This window comes from Giraffa tippelskirchi, chromosome 13, assembly GCF_054371585.1.
Source record: "Giraffa tippelskirchi isolate mGirTip1 chromosome 13, T2T-mGirTip1v1.2.pri, whole genome shotgun sequence".
Lineage (NCBI taxonomy): Eukaryota > Metazoa > Chordata > Mammalia > Artiodactyla > Giraffidae > Giraffa > Giraffa tippelskirchi.
Genome location: NC_137287.1, coordinates 73,260,410 through 73,278,806, shown reverse-complemented (window position 1 = coordinate 73,278,806; position 18,397 = coordinate 73,260,410). Strand labels below are relative to the sequence as shown.

General features: G+C 43.8%; 1 protein-coding gene and 1 long non-coding RNA gene across 4 annotated transcripts in view; one reads left to right on the top strand and one right to left on the bottom strand.

The window, feature by feature from the left end:
• The window catches only part of NMT2 (N-myristoyltransferase 2), a 54,782-nt gene that overhangs the window by 5,227 nt on the left and 31,158 nt on the right, over positions 1 to 18,397 (top strand). The window contains exons 2-3 of one of the 3 annotated variants that reach the window (XM_081553603.1): positions 7,918 to 8,041; positions 8,487 to 8,528. The exons of the other annotated variants lie outside the window; for them this stretch is intronic. The gene's annotated coding sequence lies outside the window, so the exon portion shown is untranslated. The remainder of the gene's footprint in view (positions 1 to 7,917; positions 8,042 to 8,486; positions 8,529 to 18,397) is intronic. 3 annotated transcript variants of the gene reach the window in all.
• On the bottom strand, positions 11,688 to 17,139 carry LOC145531385 (uncharacterized). Its single transcript, XR_014072393.1, has 2 exons — positions 14,065 to 17,139; positions 11,688 to 11,839 (listed from the first exon to the last, which is right to left on the bottom strand). It is a non-coding gene; the product is annotated as an uncharacterized LOC145531385 (long non-coding RNA).

Here is an 18,397-nt window from a genome sequence, read left to right as displayed (position 1 = left end):
GGATTTAGTGGAACAGATGTTTCTCTGCCTGTCTGCTTCTCTTTCTTTTATAGGCAACCATATTCTTTTTCTTTGTTTTGCCTTGTTTTCAGTCTAGAAGCTGCTGGGATTTTTCTCCTCATTTTTCTAAAACGCAAAGGTTTCCGTGTCATTTTACCTTCCAGGATCACTCTTTTCTTTAATACCTAACAAAATGGCTCAAGCTCATACATATTCTGGGGGTCTTGTGGCTACTGAGATTTTCATGGTCCTCCAGCACATCCTTGTTGCCCCTGTCTCCCCCATTGCTAGCTCTGAGTGCTTTGGGTCCTGTAGCATTTCTCCCTAGCCTTTTTTTTTCCACATAATGAGAACCAAAGATGGTATTTAATTGTAATGAGAGAGAAAACAGATTATAAATTAAAAAATCTGAGAAATACTATAAGAATAATTATATCCAGAGAAACATCATATTTTAAATTATAACTGTCTGACACATCTTTATAATACAATTTTATTTACATTTTGGCTGATTAGTTTCTGATTGCTTTTTCATGTGAGATGATTTTGTAATATTTTCTTTGGAGGGGTTATGCAGATAATCCAGTGTTAACATGGTTGATTAAAATTTGTTTGATAGTTTGATAGTTGGAATTCTTAAGTATTGTTGTTGTTTAGTCACTAAGTCGTGTCCGACTCTTTGTGACCCCGTGCACTATAGCCCTCCAGTCTCCTCTGTCCATGGGATTCTCAGGCAAGAATACTAGAGTGGTTTGCCATTTCCTTCTCCACTCCCTAGACCTTTGACCCTGAGTGGAATACAGTTAGTTCTCTTTCCTCCCACCTCCCCCACCAAGAACCACTAAATACAGCATTAGATAAAGGTTGTGAATCTAAAAGGCAGGGTTTGACTATTTGTTGTTCAGTCGCTTAGTCATGTCAGACTCTTTGCGACCCATGGACTGCATCACACCAGGTTTCCCTGTCCTTCACCATCTCCTGGAGCTTGCTCAACTCACATCCGTTGACTCAATGATGCTATCCAACCATCTTGTCCTCTGTTGTCCCCTTCTTCTCCTGACTTCAATCTTTCCCAGCATCAGGGTCTTTCCAGTGAGTCAGGTTTGACTATAGCCTAAGGCAGAAAACAAATTCAAATTCAATGTCAGACATCACTGTTCACCTAAGGGATTTAGTGGCATCCATTCCACTCCATCCCCAAGAGGTCACAGCTTCCTGCAGTGCCTCTCTGAGAGTGGTCTCTTAGTCCTCCCACCTCTACCTCTTATCCAAGTTCAAAGTCCAGCTCCATCACCCTTTCTTTCTTGATGCCTTCCCAGTCATTGTCACGGACAGTGACAACCCCTGGCAAAGGCCCTGTGGCCCTTACCCAGTGCATCCTTCACCCAGTGCCTCTGCACCCATCACACCCCCGCCCCCACCCACACCCCCCAGCCATCTTCTCAGGCAGATCCTTGTTTTACCTGGAGGAAGCTCTGGCTCACAGGTAAGTGACTCATCACAGGGCCACATGGTGCACTGTAGGCAGGAGAGCGGAACTTCCCCCATTGAAGGAAGCTACAACTTTCCCAGGAGAGAGACGTGAGCATCTGTGTCCTGTGCTGCTGTTATTTCGGGACTTGACCCGCACAGCTCGACCTGTACTGTAACAAATAGGACTTCCGTATGTCACCCTTGACTTTGCAGGGACCTTCATCTTTTATAATTAGTAGTATGAGCGTATGGTACAAACTTCAAAAAGCACAAGAAGGGTATCCTCTGAGGAGGACTTCTCATTCTGCCAGCCTTGAGTTTTCCTCCCCGTGAGCATCTCCTGATGCCAGTTCTTGACGTGTCCTCCTGGTGGCATCCTACACACGTACAAGGCTGCGGGTGTGTGCATGTGTGCATGGGCGTGCTTATGTGGAACAGGCATTCACCACCAATGGCAGCATGCCCCTTCATTCCTGCACCTTGAATTGTCACTTAACAGTGTATCTTGGAAATCCATATACATATTTTTGTGAAAGTGAAAGTTGCTCAGTTGTGTCCAACTCTTTGTGACCCCATGGACTATACAGTCCTTGGAATTCTCCAGGCCTGAATACTGGAGTGGGTAGCCTTTCCCTTCTCCAGGGGATCTTCCCAACCGAGGGATCAAACCCAGGTCTCCCGCATTGCAGGCAGATTCTTTACCAGCTGAGCCACCAGGGAAGCCGAAGAATACTGGAGTGGGCAGCCTATCCCTTCTCCAGCGGATCTTCCTGATCCAGGAATCAAGCTGGGGTCTCCTGCGTTGCAGGCAGATGGATTCTTTACCAAATATCAGGGAAGGCTATTATATATCAAAACCCATAGACCAGTCTCATTTTTTGTTTATTTGGCTGCACTGATCTTAGCTCCCCAACAGAGGATTAAACCTGGGCCTTTGACAGTGAAATCGTTGAATCCTAACCAACCACTGAACTGCCAGGGAATTCCCTCAACCTCATTTTTCAAAAAAAATTTTATGTTTTTATTTAGTTATTTTTAGTTTTGGCTGTGCTAGATCTTTGTTGCTGCATTGGCTTTTCTCTAGTTGTGGCCGAGCAGGGGCTACTGTCTGGTTGTGATGCACTGGCTTCTTATTGCAGTGGCTTCTCTTATTGTAGGGCAGAGGCTCTAGGATGAGTGGGCTCAGTAGCTGCGGCTTTTGGGCTCCAGAGCACAGGCTCAATAGTTGTGGCACACGGGCTTAATTGCTCCAAGGCATGTGGGATCTTCCAGGATCAGGGATCGAACCCATGTTTCCTGTTTTGACAGGCGGATTCTTCACCACTGAGCCACCAGAGAAACCCTGAACCTAGTTTTTTGAAAGACTGTGTACCATCATTGCATGGATGTCCCATTACTCATTTAATCTGTCCCCTGTTCTTAGATCATGAGGCTGTTTTCAATCATTTGTGCTAAAGAAACAATGCTAAAACAAGTATACTTGGATGTATAGTACTTCTTCAAGATATTTCTTCATGAATAATTTAAAAGCCGTTCCCAATAACAAGTTGTTAGGCAGGTGGTGTGGTGTGTGGAAATGAGTATTAAACCAGAAATCCAAAAACTCCCCTTCAGTCAGATGTCGAAATAGAGGTCAATGAATCTCTGTGGGTACGAGTGTATTGATTGGGAAATTGAAGCATTTGGCTCTCAAATTCATTGGATTTAACAAGTATGCACTTTGTCCTGAGACCTGTCCCATCCCTCAGGGATAAGGACCAGAGACCTTGTGCCTCAGGTACTGTGACGCCCTCAGAGCTCCTTGGATTAACCTTCTGTTTTTCATAGCCCAAAGGTCGAGGGCAATATAAACAGTGGCAAAAGAGAAATGCCTGTCCTGCCTGACTCCTGACATGTCCACACTTTTAAGCTGTCGTCCTAGGCATTGCCAGCTGTTCCTTCTCTTTCAGACACTTTTTCTGAGCTCTGGGGTGTTTCTGTGCTTTTTTACATTTTGTAATTGTTTTTAAAAAATTTATTGAAGTATAGTTGGTTTACAATGTTGTGTTCATTTCTGCTCTATGACAAAGTTATACATGTATATATTTTTCATATTCTTTTCCATTCTGGTTTGTCACAGGGCATGGAATATAGTTCCCTGTGCTGTACAGTAGGATGTTGTTTTTTTATCCATCCTCTGTGTACTAGTTTGCATCTGGTTTTGCTTTTTTTTTTAAGTGTTCTTGTCTCTCTTCTCTACCATCCCAAAGTGGACCATGACCTCTGGTTCCCTTTTTGATCTGGAAGGTCCTGTCCTTTATGTTTGAGAACTCCAAGTTCACTTCTGTGATTCCCGGGAAGAAGGCCACCTGCACAGCCTCCACTCGGCCTCTGAACCTTGACTGCCCGCTGAAATTATGTTTTCTCTGCACCTCATTTCTGGCCTTTGCACTTGGTCTCATATCACAGATTCATCACTCAGCCCTTCTACTTGAGGTCAAGCAAGTGATTTCTCTGTTCCGGTGTTTCTACCCCTTCCAGGGAGGCATCAATCCCTGGAATCCCTGCAGCCTAGATGAGATCTGGCTATTACCTTCCTGCTCTTGGAGCCTCCTTGCCCCTCCTCACATATTTAACTGCCTGAGATGATGATTTTCCTTCCCCACCAGGCACATCCTGTCCCTTGCTTCTGCATCAGATTTTTCTGGGAGGGCGGCCAGCTGAGGGGGGAGGGGGGCAGGGGGTGGGGAGCCTAATATTTTGTCACACGCTGTAACCATAAGGATTTCATCAAAACATAGAACATTCCTTTAATGAGAGAATTGGTTAGGTCCATGAGCATCATTGGAATTATTCAAAAGAGGAAGTATTATTAAAAATGAAAATTGGATCTAGCAAGAGAATTCAGAAATAAGAATATAGGAGTATCATTTGAAAAGCACATCAAATTGTGAACTTTGCTGGCACATTAATCTTATTAAATATAACAGTGCTAATGCAATATTGAAATGAATCACAGCCAAAAAAAATTTTTTTTTGACTTGTTAATCATCTTCCTTCACTCTGAAAGACCCGGAAATGAGAAAAGTCATAGAAGTGGGAGCTACTGTGTAACTGTATGGGCTGATCTTCTATCATAAAAACATTTGTAAGCATGAGTGAGAAAGGCTGTAGGAAATAGGGTAGTTTTTCACTGATCTGGACTATCTTCAATGCTATACTCTACCAACACCCTCGACCCTTTTTGAAAAACTTGATTTTTCTACTTGTTTTGTTTACCATTTCATCTTGGAACAGTGTTAAGTGCAATGCGAGCAAATACCCTTTTAAGAAATTTGTTTGTGGAATAACTAAACAGTTTATATTTAGTTTTTCAGTTATGTGGGATGATCTTAAAGATATACAAACAGTTTTTAGGAGCATTTAAAATATTTCTTCCTTCATTATGATCTTGGATAATCTGCAAAGACAAGTCTTACTTCACAAACTAAACTTCACTCTGGACTATTTCTGGCCAGTGCGTATTGATAAAATTTTATGATGAGTTAGCAGGAGACTCAAGTTCGATCCCTGGGTAGGGAAGTTCCCCTGGAGGAGGAAATGGCAACCCACTCCAGTATTCTTGCCTGTGAAACCCCATGGACAGAAGAGCCTGACGGGCTACATTCCATGGGGTCGCACAGAATTGGACACGACTGAGCATGTTTCCACAGCCTTATTAGAATTGGATTTTTGTTTGTTTTTTTAATAATTTATTTTTTTTTTGAAGGATAATTGCTTTACAGAATTTTGTTGTTTTTTGTCAAACCTCAACATGAAAGAATTGGGTTTTTATGGGAAGCAAGCCTCACACGTGTTGGATAATAATGAAATAATCGTGAAAAGAGAAGGCTAATGAGATAGAACCTGTTTTCCCACATTTAGATTACAGTAAAAGCTGAAAGAACTAGAAACTTCAAAACAACCCAATATTGAAAAGGGGGAATTGGTTAACAAACTGTACACCAGAAACTAGCAAAGGGAATCGTCCAGGTTCCTACTCTAGCTGGGTCAGGATTGCCCAGGGCTTATTGGTGAGCCACTGCTGGAGACGGCCACCCTCTACTGCTGACATAGAAACATTGGGATTGTTGGCTGGTCCCACTGTGGCTGCTGCCCCATGCTCCAGCCTCAGTAGCTACCGCTGCCTGTCTCCTTGGCTGACCTTTATAATGATAAAGGTCTTTGTCCGTTTCTGCTCCTCACTGGTCATATACTTCTAGGGTAGCTTTGAGCTTGGAGCTCTCCAAAGTCTTCTCCGTGACTTTCTGCTTTAACCAGAGATGATGTGGTTCTAAAGAACCTTGGGGAAGGAAGTTGCTGAGCTAGGGATTAAGCTCCCTAATTGATGCGGTAGCTGAAATCCTGGTGAAGGTCATGCTGTGATGAAGCCAGGTGCTGAGAGCAGCAAGGTTGGCTTCTTGCTCTGGACTGTGCATCACACTTGGGGAGGAAGCAGATGAAGTTGTGACTGAAATCGCACAGATTGGCTGCTGAGAAAACAGACTCATTCAGGTCTTCCTTGTCAGTCCAGTGATTAAGACTCTGTGCTCTCAATGCAGGGGCATGGATTTGATTTCTGATTGGGGAATATCCCACAAAATGAACTATGTGGGCAAAAACAAACAAATAAACAAAAAACCAGACTCACTCATGGCACTTCTATTAAGAGAGCCTGAACTGTAGATGAAATCATTTCTTGAGTGGGGCAGCCACGTGATCAGCCTGTATCAGATGGATGCCCTGATGGAGTATGGGAACAGCCTGTGGCCAGTACTCTGGAGAGTTTGAGTTGACCTCAACTCAGCTGCCCCTGCGGGGCTGTGAGTTTTCTTCCATCAACTGGGCACTGTGATGCTCCTTGGGTTACCCCTACATTTTTCTTAAACTGTGCCAAAATCACCTCATGTATATTTTCTCCTGGGTAGTGCATTTCCCTCTCAGTAAAGTGACTTGAGATCCCAAACAGAGTACACATACACACCTATACACAAACACATACAGATGTGTTACTGTATGTGTTACTATTCAATAAAAGACCACCTGGTTAATTTTTTTTAAATGTTCACAGAAGAAGAGGCCATTCCCCAAAGAAGACCTCGAGATTGCCAATAAATATCTAAACAGATACTCAGCCAGTGGCAGTGCATAAATAGGAGATGATACAGCATAGTAATTAACTGGATCCTGGAGCCTGAGTGACTGATTTGAGTCCTTGGCTCTGCTGTCATTTAGCTGTGATGTTCAGCAAGGTACTTAACTTCTACATATTGTGGTTTCCTCTTCTATAAATTGGGAGTAACTATAGTCATAGGACTTAACCTCACACAGTTGTTGTGATAGTTTACACGGTAGGTACATGTAAGGTGCTTGCCCAGTGAGTGCACTAAAGTGTTAACTGTTAGGCTGACAACCATGACAGTGATGAGAATGGTGGTATGATGGTGGTGATTATGATGTTGATTGTAGTGATGGTGGTTATGGTGATGTTGCTGGTGGTGATGATGGTGGTGGTTATGGTGATGTTGGTGGTAACGATAATGGTGATGATGATGTTTATTGTGGTTATGGTGGTGGTGATGGTGGTGGTGATGGTTATGTTACTGGTGGTGATGATGGTGGATATAGTGATATTGGTGGTAATGGTGATAATGGTGATTGTGGTGATGGTGGTGATGGTGATGATGATGGTGGTGGTGATGGTGAGGATGATGGTGATGATAGTGGTTATGGTGATGTTGGTGGTAATGATGATAATGGTGGTGATGATGTTGATTGTGGTGATGTTGCTGGGGTGATGATGATGGAGGTGGTGAGGCCGATGATAGTGATGGTAATGTTGATGACAGTTATGGTGGGGGTGCCAGTTTATTACCAAAGGGCTTGTACCAGCATTATATAAGTGTTCCCTTTCCTCACATTTTCCTGGTATTATTAGACTTGACAATGTTCGGTAAATCAAGGAGAAAAAGTGGAATCTGAGGCGGTTTCATTTTCAGTTTCCTTACTGCTGGTGAGGTGGAGCATCTTTTCATAAATTTATTGACTATTAGGACTTCCTCTTTTGCAAATCATTTACTCATATCCTCAGCCCATTCTTCTCTTGGTCTTTTATCTTCCTAATGATTTTTACATTGATTTCTCATTCATCCAGCAAATATTTATTTTACGCCTCAGATACCATTAAGGTGCTAAGACTACAATGGAAGAGGCTGTCTTATGGATTTTATGTTGTAGTCAGAGGAAGACACATAAATACTATATTCTTAGCTCTCAAGAAGTTATATGAAGAAAAATAAAGCGGGATAATCATAATAAGAGCTATCATGGACTGAGTGATTTCTCTGCGTCAGCTACTAACATATTAACTTGTTTTATCCTCACAGTTTGGGGAACACCATCTTTTGAAAACTTCATCTTTTGCAGGCAAGGAGACCGAAGGACAGAGAGGTTAAGTAATATATTCCAAGTCACACCGCTGGGAAGTAGTGGAGGCTGGTTTCAAAATCAGGTGGTCCGACTCGAGCTAAGGCCTGCGGTCCTAACCAGGGTAGTATATTGCCTGTCTGTACTATGCTGGAGATAGAATGTAAACAGGAAAAGAGCTTTCTATTACTACTTTATCATGTGTTCTATAAATACCTCACCTCCTTCCTCACCTCCTTCTGTAGTTTTAAAATTTTGTTTATAACCACTTTGCCACAAAATATTTAACATAGATGTAGTCAAGTTTTATCTTATAATGTGTACTTTTGGGTCCTTATTTAAGAAATTATTTCTTTCACTGATATGAAGTTCATTGTCATTCTTTTTGATTGGATTTTTAAAAAATTGTTTATTTGGAGGTGTTCTGGTCATGCCAAGTGACTTGTGGGATCTTCGTTCTCTCCCACCAGGGATTGAACCCGCGCCCCCTGCATTGGAAGTGTGGAGCCTTAACCACTGGACCACCAGGAAAGTCCCTGTTGTCATTCTTTTGCTTATTCATTCAACAGATATTTACTTGAGCATCTATCATATGCCAGATGCTATTCTAGGTATGGATAGATGTTAACAAAGCCAACACAACTCATGTCACTACTGATTTATGATGTAATCATTATATATCAACTTCTTGAATATAATGAGTGTTACTGGCCTACTCCACTTCTTTGATCTATTTATTCTTGAGCTTTGTTGTAGATTAATAATGTTTTAGTTGTCAAGGCATTGTAGTTATTATAGACAGTACAGAAAATGCATGAAAATACAGAAATGACTAAAATCACTTATAATCTTACCATTTTCTATGCAGGAAATTGGAAATCAAAGGGGAAATTTTTGTAAAATAATTGTAATATCAAACTATTAATGGTCATTGTGGGGAGGGGGTAAGTGATCTCTCTGGTGGAATCCTCTGAAATCTAAAATTGTTTCTTGGGACTTCCCTGGTGGTTCAGTGTTAAGACTCCACCTTCGAATGCAGGGTGCTCAAGTTCCATGCGGCATGGCCAAGAAAATTTTTAAAAATTTAAGAATTGTTTATCTTTGGCATTCCATAGCATACATCAAGCTCTTAAAATTGACCTGTTAGTTATGACAGGCTAAGCTGCTATAACGATTAGACCCTACAGTGTAACTGTTCAACATGATAAAGTTTTTTCCATATTGATGGGACAGCCCTGGACAGGTACACAGATGGATGGTAAGGGGACTTCCCTTCATCCTGTCAGTCAGGGCTTGGCCCCCTCCCATCACGTGACTCTGCCATCCTCTACTGGCTCATCCAGCACCTGCCTCCAACCAGCCCAGGGGAGGGAGGGCATCGAGGACCACCCCCAGGCTCCTCACTGGGCCAGCAGAAAGTGGGGGTTCACATCCAGTCTCATGCCAGTGACTGGAACTCAGTCACATGACTGTACCTGACCTGCCAGCAACAGGGAAGCCTAGTCTAGCTGTGAGCTCCTGGACCAAGGGGGAATGGGTCTTGGTGGGCAGCTGCCAGTCTCTCTCTCTTTCACTTGTTTCTCCTGGAGCAACTGTAAAACATTTACAGTTTCCTATAAAATGTGTTCTTTTGCTCATTCCATTAAGTCCTAGTGTACAGAATCTCTGAATACATCAAAGAGATTTGCAGGATGTGCTTATTAAATGTTTGACATTTCCATGGCTGAGAAATAGTTTGTTGGTTTACCCTTGGGGTTTGAAACGTGCCAAAGATTCTCTTTAGGCAGAGATGCAAGTATCTGGCCTTCCTGGGGTAGCAAAATGGGGAGACTTTTCCTTATGGATTTTTCATACGAATTGTGGGGGAGGTGGAAAATGGAACTTCTCTTCTTAAAAATCCAAGAGATCTTTGTAAAAGGGCTGCATGATTTCCGTGGCTAAAGGTATGGGATTCAGTAATCAACTTCAGGCAGTGAGAATCTGAACCCTTTTCTCCATCAGATTTCCCAGAAGAATCTTCTCAGACAGGGATTTTCCTCTTATCCTGAGGACTTCTCAGTATCTTTCCATCCCCATGGAAGAAATTTCATCTGCTACTTTTTCAGCAGCTTTGTTGAGATACAATCCATGTACCTGTGATTCACTCATTTAAAGTGTACAGTCCCATGGCTTTCATTATATTCAGAGAATGGTACAGCTGTGACCAAAATCAATTTTAGAACGTTTTCATCACACCAAACTGAAACCATGCATCTCTTAGCTGTCACCCCCTGACACCCCTTGTCCTCCCAGCCACTCATAACCGCTGATCCATTTTCTTTCTCTTTAGACTTACCTTTTCTGGCCAGTTCATATAAATGGAATTATACAGTGTGTGGCCCTTTGTGACTCTCGTTTGGCGTAGTGTTTTCAGAGTTCATCCCTGTTGTTGCATGAATTAACACTTCACTTTTTAATTGGTGAATAATATTCCATTGTATGAGAAGGCACTGGCAACCCACTCCAGTACTCTTGCCTGGAAAATCCCATGGACGGAGGAGCCTGATAGGCTGCGGTCCATGGGGTCGCTAAGAGTCGGACACAACTGAGCGACTTCACTTTCACTTTTCACTTTCATGCACTGGAGAAGGAAATGGCAACCCACTCCAGTGTTCCTGCCTGGGGAATCCCAGGGATGGGGGAGCCTGGTGGGCTGCCGTCTATGGGGTCGCACAGAGTTGGAGATGACTGAAGCAACTTAGCAGCAGCAGCAGCAGCAGCAGCAGCATTCCATTGTATGGATATACCACATTTTCTTTATTGACCAGGTGATGGGTATTTGGGTGGTTTCTTCTACTTTTTGGCTATTATGAAGAATGCTGCTATGGATATTTGTATACAAGTGTCCATGGGCACAGATATTTTCATTTTTCTTAGTCATCTACCTAGGAGTCTAATTGCTGAGTGATGTGGTAAATCTTTCTTTAGCATTTTGAGGAACTGCCAGCCTGTTTCCCAGAGCACCTGTACCATTTTACATTCCCACCAGCAGTGTATGAGGGTTCCAGTTTTTCCACATCCTCGCCAACACTTGTCATTATCTTTTTTGGTTCCAGTTGTCCTAGGGAAGGTAAACTTTTCAGCTCTGATCCCCAAATTCTAGTCTCCTTAAGGCTAGACCCCTGCCACCCTTCCCCTGCATGCAGTGCAGTGCTGAGCACATAGTAGACAGCTCAGTAAATATTGGATAATAGGCTGCAATCAACTTCACCATGCAGGTAGGGAGAACTGTAGCTTTCAGAGATCTTCTTCTTCCTGGCAATGTGTGATTGGAGCTACCCCAAGAACCAGAATTATTCACTCATCCATTGAAGAAGTACTTGTTATAAAAATCTACTAGTATCGGGCAGTAAAGCATTGGTGACCTCAGGCATACAAATAGGAACAGCTCACTTCTGTGCTCTTTACATACTGACACAAATGCACACATAAATCACATAACCACAGTGCAGCAAGTTTACTACTTAACAAAGCACCAACCATGGGAACCCTGAGGAAGGAATGCCTGAAATAGAAGGACTCCCAAATCAGAGAATGTACAAAACCATACTACCCATGGCATATTTCTAGCTCCGGTATCTGGCTGCGATGTTTGTTTAATCTCAATTGCTAGTCGGATATTTCTGGAAGTCCTTAACTACTAGATGATTTTTTTTTCCCTACTAGCTGATTTTAAACATAAACATCACAATGGTGCAGATTTGATTCTACCGATGAAAACAAACTGCTCATTTTGGGGATGGGAATGCATTTCTATTTTTAGACCAACAGGGTGTCATTTGGCGGGGTCTTCATGTATCGCAGAAAACGAGCACTACTTTCTATTCCAGGATTAGGGAGAACAGGGAAACACATATCTATAGCTCATCCACTTGCCCTTTTTCTAAAAAAAAAAAAAATAATTGTTAGTATCTTTTATTTTATATTTTTTTTATTTTTTGACAGAACCATGAGGCATGTGGGATCTTAGTTCCCTGACCAGGGATCAAACCTAAGCCCCTTGCAGTGGAAGAACAGTCTAAACCACTGGACCACTGGGGAAATCCCTCATGTGCTTGTCTTTTAAACACTTTTTCTCACTGTTGAACATGCCTTTCATGCTTTGACTCGGCAGAGAAGTGAATTAGTCACTATAACTCAAGAAGTTTGTGATTTTAATACATAAATAACCACCAGAAAGAAGAGGTCCTCTGTGACCTAGATATGGGATGATGAGACTGCCACCTGGGGTCCTCTTAGTGGTAAAGACCAAGCCCACAGCCCTGTTGGGTTAAATCAGCACAACTTGTTCTCCCTGGCACTGTATGTGGCGGGTGGGGGCCTCTATCCTCAGGGGGCCTCTAGCCTCGGCTGTCGGAGGCCCATCGCCTTCCAGTGCAGCATCTTGACGAGGCTGCCAGGCTGGCCGGGAGGGGAAGTCAGCAAAGAGAAGGCACAGCACCCTCACATGCTCCCCCCGGGAGCTCCACCTGTTCCGTCTCTTCGTCTTCCACTGGCTCAGCACACAGCCTGCCTGGGCGCACCTTTCTCACTTCAGGTGGGGGAGTGTATGGGTTATCCCCTGGAACATCTACAGGAGGAGGGGTCAGAAGTGCTGGTGGGCACGAATAGTGTTTATCTGAGTAGGAAGAACCCAGTTCTCCTCCTGTGTTCTCCTGACTCGAACCACCCTCCCCCTCAGCTCTTCTGACACCAAGCACGTCTGCAGTGCCAGCGGGGATCCTGCCATTTATGTCGACTGTGACACCGTCCACCTGGAGACGGCGTTCGATCCCGTAGGTGGAGGGCCCGGTCCCACCAGACTGCACCCACCCCACTGGGGACACCAGTCCTAAGGCCAGGCTGTCCCCTGTGCCTCTGACCAACCAGCTACAAACTTGAGGTTCTTCCCAAGAACCCTCCTTGTTGTGGTTAATTTGAATTCACAGGCCTCAAGAAAACACATTCTAGGGACTTTCTTGGTGGTCCAGTGGTTAGGACTCCGTGCTTTCAATGCTGAGGGCCTGGGTTCAATCCCTGGTTGGGGAAGTAAGATTCCACATACCACACAGCATGGCCAAAAAAAGGAGAAGAAAACACTTTTTACTGCTTACCAGTTGATTGTAAAAGGATGTGATAAAGGATACAGATGAACACCCAGAGGGAAGAGGTGTGTGGGGCAAGGGGTGAGGGCTGAGACATGGAGCTCCCACACCCTCTCCAGGGTCCACGCTCCCAGCCTCTCCCCAGGTTCACCAGCCGGGAAGGTCTCTGCTCCTGAAGGCTTATGACTGATAATTAACTCCATTTCCTGCCTCCTCACATCTCTGGAGAACTGCAGATGGGGGATGAAAATCTCAAGCTTCTGATCATGCCTTTGTCTTTATGACCATCCAGGAGCCCACCCAGAGGCACCTCATGAGAACAGAAGACATGCTACCACCACCTGGGAAATTCCAACAGTCTAGGAGCTCTGTGCCAGGGACTGGGGTCTTATATTGTCTCTATTATTTCCATATATTTTTAGAGAAGAGATGAGAGACTTTCTGTTCTTAGGGAGCCTACACTCTAGTGGGAAAAGCAGGTAAGAGCACCAGGTTTTGTGTGTGCTAGATGGGGGGGGGGGGTATTGTGTGAGTGGCTCAGAAGGTAAAGAATTTGCCCACTATACGAGGACCCAGGTTCAGTCCCTGGGTCAGGAAGATCCCCTGGAGAAGGGAATGGCATCCCACTCCAGTATTCTTGCCTGGAGAGTCCCATGGACAGAGGAACCTGGCGGGCTCCAGTCCTTGGGGTCTCAGAGTTGGACCCGGCTGAACGACTAACACTCTCACTTCAGAGGGCAGGAGGAGCATTGAGTTAGGAGCACCTACTTCAGATTAGAAAGGAACAAGAAGGATACTTGAAAGAGGTAATTCTTGGCTTAACTCGTTCTTTTTTTTAATTTATTGAAGTATAGTTGATTGTTGTGTTAAGTGGTTCAGTTACACACATATACATGTTTATGTATTCTTTTCCATTATGGTTTGTTATAGGATATTGAATGGAGTTTGTTTACCCATTCTATATATAAAAGCTTACATCTGTTAACCCCAACTTCCTATTCCTCCCTTCCTTCAACCCCCTCACCTTTGGCAACCACCAGTCTGTTCTCTGTGTTCATGAGTCTGTTTCTGTTTTGTAGATAGGCTCATTTGTGTCATATTTTAGATTCTAAATATAAGTGGTATCATATGGTATTTTTCTTTATCTTTCTGACTTACTTCACTTAGTATGACAATCTTTAAATCCATCCATGTTGCTGGAAATGGCATTATTTTATTCTTTGTTATGGCTGAGTAGTATTCCATTGTAGTATTCCATTCTTTATTCATCTGTTAGGAGCTTGCCAGGTGGCTCAGTGATAAAAAGAATCCACCTACCAATTCAGGAGTTGCAGGAGAAATGGGTTCAAACCCTGGGTCAGGAGGATCCCGTGGAGGAGGAAATGGAAACCCACTTTCGTATTCTTGCCTGGAGAATCCCATAGACAGAGGAGTCTGGTGACTAATTCCTCAACCAGGGATTGAACCCACGAGCCCTGCATTTGAAGTATGAGTCTTAACCACTGGACCACCGGGTAAGTCCCCTGAGGCCACATCTTAATATGTGAAGCTTTCATCTTCTGGACTAAAGAGACTCTTGATGAAAGTAAAAGAGGAGAGTGAAAAAGTTGGCTTAAAACTCAACATTCAGAAAACTAAGATCATGGCATCTGATCCCATCACTTCATGGCAAATAGATGGGGAAACAGTGTAAACAGTGAGAGACTTTATTTTGGGGGGCTCCAAAATCACTGCAGATGGTGGCTGCAGCCATGAAATTAAAAGACACTTGCTCCTTGGAAGAAAAGCTATGACCAACCTAGACAGCATATTAAAAGGCAGAGACATTACTTTGCCAACAAAGGTCCATCTAGTCAAAGCTGTGGTTTTTCCAGTAGTCACGTATGGATGTGAGAGTTGAACCATAAAGAACGCTGAGTGCCGAAGAATGCTTTAGAACTGTGGTGTTGGAGAAGACTCTTGAGAGTCCTTTGGACTGCAAGGAGATCCACCGAGTCAATCCTAAAGGAAATTGGTTCTGAATATTCATTGGAAGGGCTGATGCTGAAGCTGAAACTCCAATACTTTGGCCACCTGATGCAAAGAACTGATTCACTGGAAAAGACCCTGATGCTGGGAAGGATGGAGGGCAGGAGGAGAAGGGGACGACAGAGGATGAGATGGTTGGATGGCATCACTGACTCGACGTACATCAGTTTGAGTAAGCTCTGGGAGTTGATCATGGACAGGGAAGCCTTAAATGCTGCAGTCCATGGGGCCACAAAGAGTTGGACACAACTGAGCAACTGAACTGAACTGAACTTCACCTTCTGGAGTTGTTGGGGACAGGAAACAGTTTAGTTCAGAGTCTAGCAAGTACTGCCTCAGTGCTCAGTTGCCCAGTCGTGTTCGACTCTTTGTGACCCCTACATCGCAGGCTATGTAGCCATGGGATTCTCCAGACAAGAATACTGGAGTGGGTTGCCGTTTCCTCCTCCAGGGAATCTTCCCAATCCTGGGACTGCATCCACGTTTCCTGTGCCTCCTGTACTAGCAGGCAGATTCTTTACCACTGAGCCACCCTGGAAAGCCCAAATACTGCCTGGTTTTTGTATTCTCTAAAGTGTAAGTCACTCGGTCGTGTCCGACTCTTTGTGATCCCATGGACTATACAGTCTGTGGAATTCTCTAACTTCCATTCAGATGCTGAGAATCTCATTCTTGAGTTAATCTCTCTCCGTTCTCATTTTCTTATAGACAGCTGGGAAAAGCCAGCATGCTTTCAGCCTTCTGCCCAGAAATCTTTTTGCTTAGTTTCATGCTCATTAGGTCCATTTTCTATTTTCCAGCTTCACTCCTGGTTAAATAAAAGAACATTTAAATCTACAGTGAGACTTTTTTTCTGCCTATCAGGTTGTCAGAGATGAAAAAGTATGGTTATATTTCAGTGCTAGCAGAGATGCAGGCAAACTGATGTTCTTATTTAGTGTTCTGTCCTTTGTTCTTCTGTGTGTGTGTGTGTGTGTGTGTGCTAAGTCGCCTCAGTTGTGTCCAGCTCTTTGCAATCCTACGGACTGTCGCCCGTCAGGTTCCTCTGTCCATGGGATTCTCCAGGCAAGAATACTGGAGTGGGTTGCCATGCCCTTCTCTAGGGGATCTTTCCAATCCAGGGATCGAACCGAGGTCTCCCACATTGCAGGTGGATTCTTTACCCTCTGAGCCACCCAGGGAAGCCCAAGAATACTGGAGTGGGTAGCCTATCCCTTCTCCAGGGATCTTCCCAGCCCAGGAATTGAACCGGGGTCTCCGGCATTGCAGGCTGGTTCTTTACCAGCTAAGCTACCAGGGAAGCCTCCTATAGGTAAGGTAATTTTTCCTCTCTGGCTCTGCTCATCTTTGATTTTCTGTAGTTTGAAAATGATTTGCCAAGATGCTGTTTGGGTGGCATTTATCCTGCTTGGTCTTCTCTGAGCTCCTTGGATCTGCGGGTTAGCTCCTGCTATTGATTTGGGGAAACGCTCAGTCATTGTTGTTTCAAATATTTCTTCTGTTTCTCTCTCCTCCTTCTGGTACTCCCATTGTAGGTATGTTACACTCTCTGTGGTTTCCTCACAGTCCTCGGATACTCTAGTCTTCTTTTTTCCATCTTCTCTTTGCTTTTCAAGTTTGGGGGATGTTTCTGAGGTTTCCACTGCTATGTCCTCAGGCTCAGAGATTCTTTCCTCAGCCACATCTGGTCTACCAATAAGTACATCAAAAGACATTCTTCATTTCTGTCACAGTGTTTTGATTCTTCTCAATTCTGTCAGGATTTCCACCTCTCTGCTCACATCTCCCATCTGTTCTCATGTGCTTTGCTGTTTTGTCCATTTGTGCCCTTAGCATATTAATCATAGTTGTTTCCAATCCCAGGTCTGATCATCCCACCATCCTTACCATGTCTAGTTCTGATGCTTGCTGTATCTTTGCCAATTGTGTGTATTTGGCCTTTTGGAATGCCTTGTCATTTTTTTTCTTGATAGCCAGCCATGATGTACTGGGTAAAAGAAACTGCTGTAAATAGGCCTGTGGTCCTGCTGTGGTGAGGTGTGGGGGGACAGGAAGCATTCTAGGGTCCTATGACTAGGTCTCAGTCTTCTGGTGAGCCTGAGCCTCTGGACTGTGACCTCACAGACATGGGATAGGATGGCTTAAGGGGGCTGGAGTTGGGTATTTCCCTTCCTCAGATCAATTAGGCTCTGATCATAGCCCAGTTGGTTAGGTTCTGGTTGACTAGTTTCTGCTGAGAACAGGTCTTGTTAAGAAGCACAGGATGTCTGGTGTATTCCTAAAATGATTCTTCTGCCAGAAGTACTAGGGGATCCTTCTCCAGTATCTGCCATGGGAACCTGATTGGGCTCCAGGGGTAAAACTCTGAGTTTTGAAACTCAGAAAGTATGGCAGACCCCATGACTGGGCTGGTAACTCTCAGGCTTGTGCACACACAGCCTCCAGGACTTTGTGAATCACAGTCCTGGGGTTCCTCCCTGGGCACTGGCTCCCATGGAGGTTGCCACTTGTGAGTCTCTGCTCCCGGAAACTGTTGCTCCAATCTTGGGGGCAGCAGTTGTCCCGTGTCCCTCCCTCCCTTAGGGATCTCAGAGGAATTGTTGGTTTTTCAGTCTGCTAGGTTGGAGCGGTGACTTCCAAGCTCCTTACACGCAGAACCAGAAACTGACTTACTGTTGGTGGGGTGGAAACTGGTAACTGCTTTACTAAACACCATATTTAGTAAAAATAAAAATGTGTGCCCTTTGACCTAACATTTCCACCTATGGACAAACTAGTATGAATGCACAAAGATGTACGTGCCAGAAGATTTTTTTGCAGCAGCATATTTAATATAGAAATGTTGCATAAAATATGCTATACTTACACAAGGGAATGCTACCCAGTTGCTAAAAAGAAATGAAGAGCTCAGTATATCCTGACGTGGAAAGAAATCCAAGACACATTTGTTCAGTGGAAGGAGAAAAAAAAGCCAGATTTCAAAATAGTGTGTTTAAGATTCAATTTTTGTTTAAAATTTACTCATAGTAAAAACAGAGGCATGCTTAGAGAAGAAAGACTATTTTTAAAGAATTTATGCCAGAAAAACTATTGGTTTCCTTTGAGGGACCCTTTTGTAAGGCTGTTGATGTATATATAAGGCTGTTACTTAAAGACATTTGTCTCATAATGAACATGTACTTGATAATTAGGTAAAAATTCAAGTAAGAAAATAGGAACAGATAGAGCTAGTTAAGAATGATAGATGAGGAGACTTCCCTGGTGGCCCAGTAGTTAAGACTCTGCACTCCCAATGCAGAGGGCCTGGGTTCAATTCTTGGTAAGGTAAC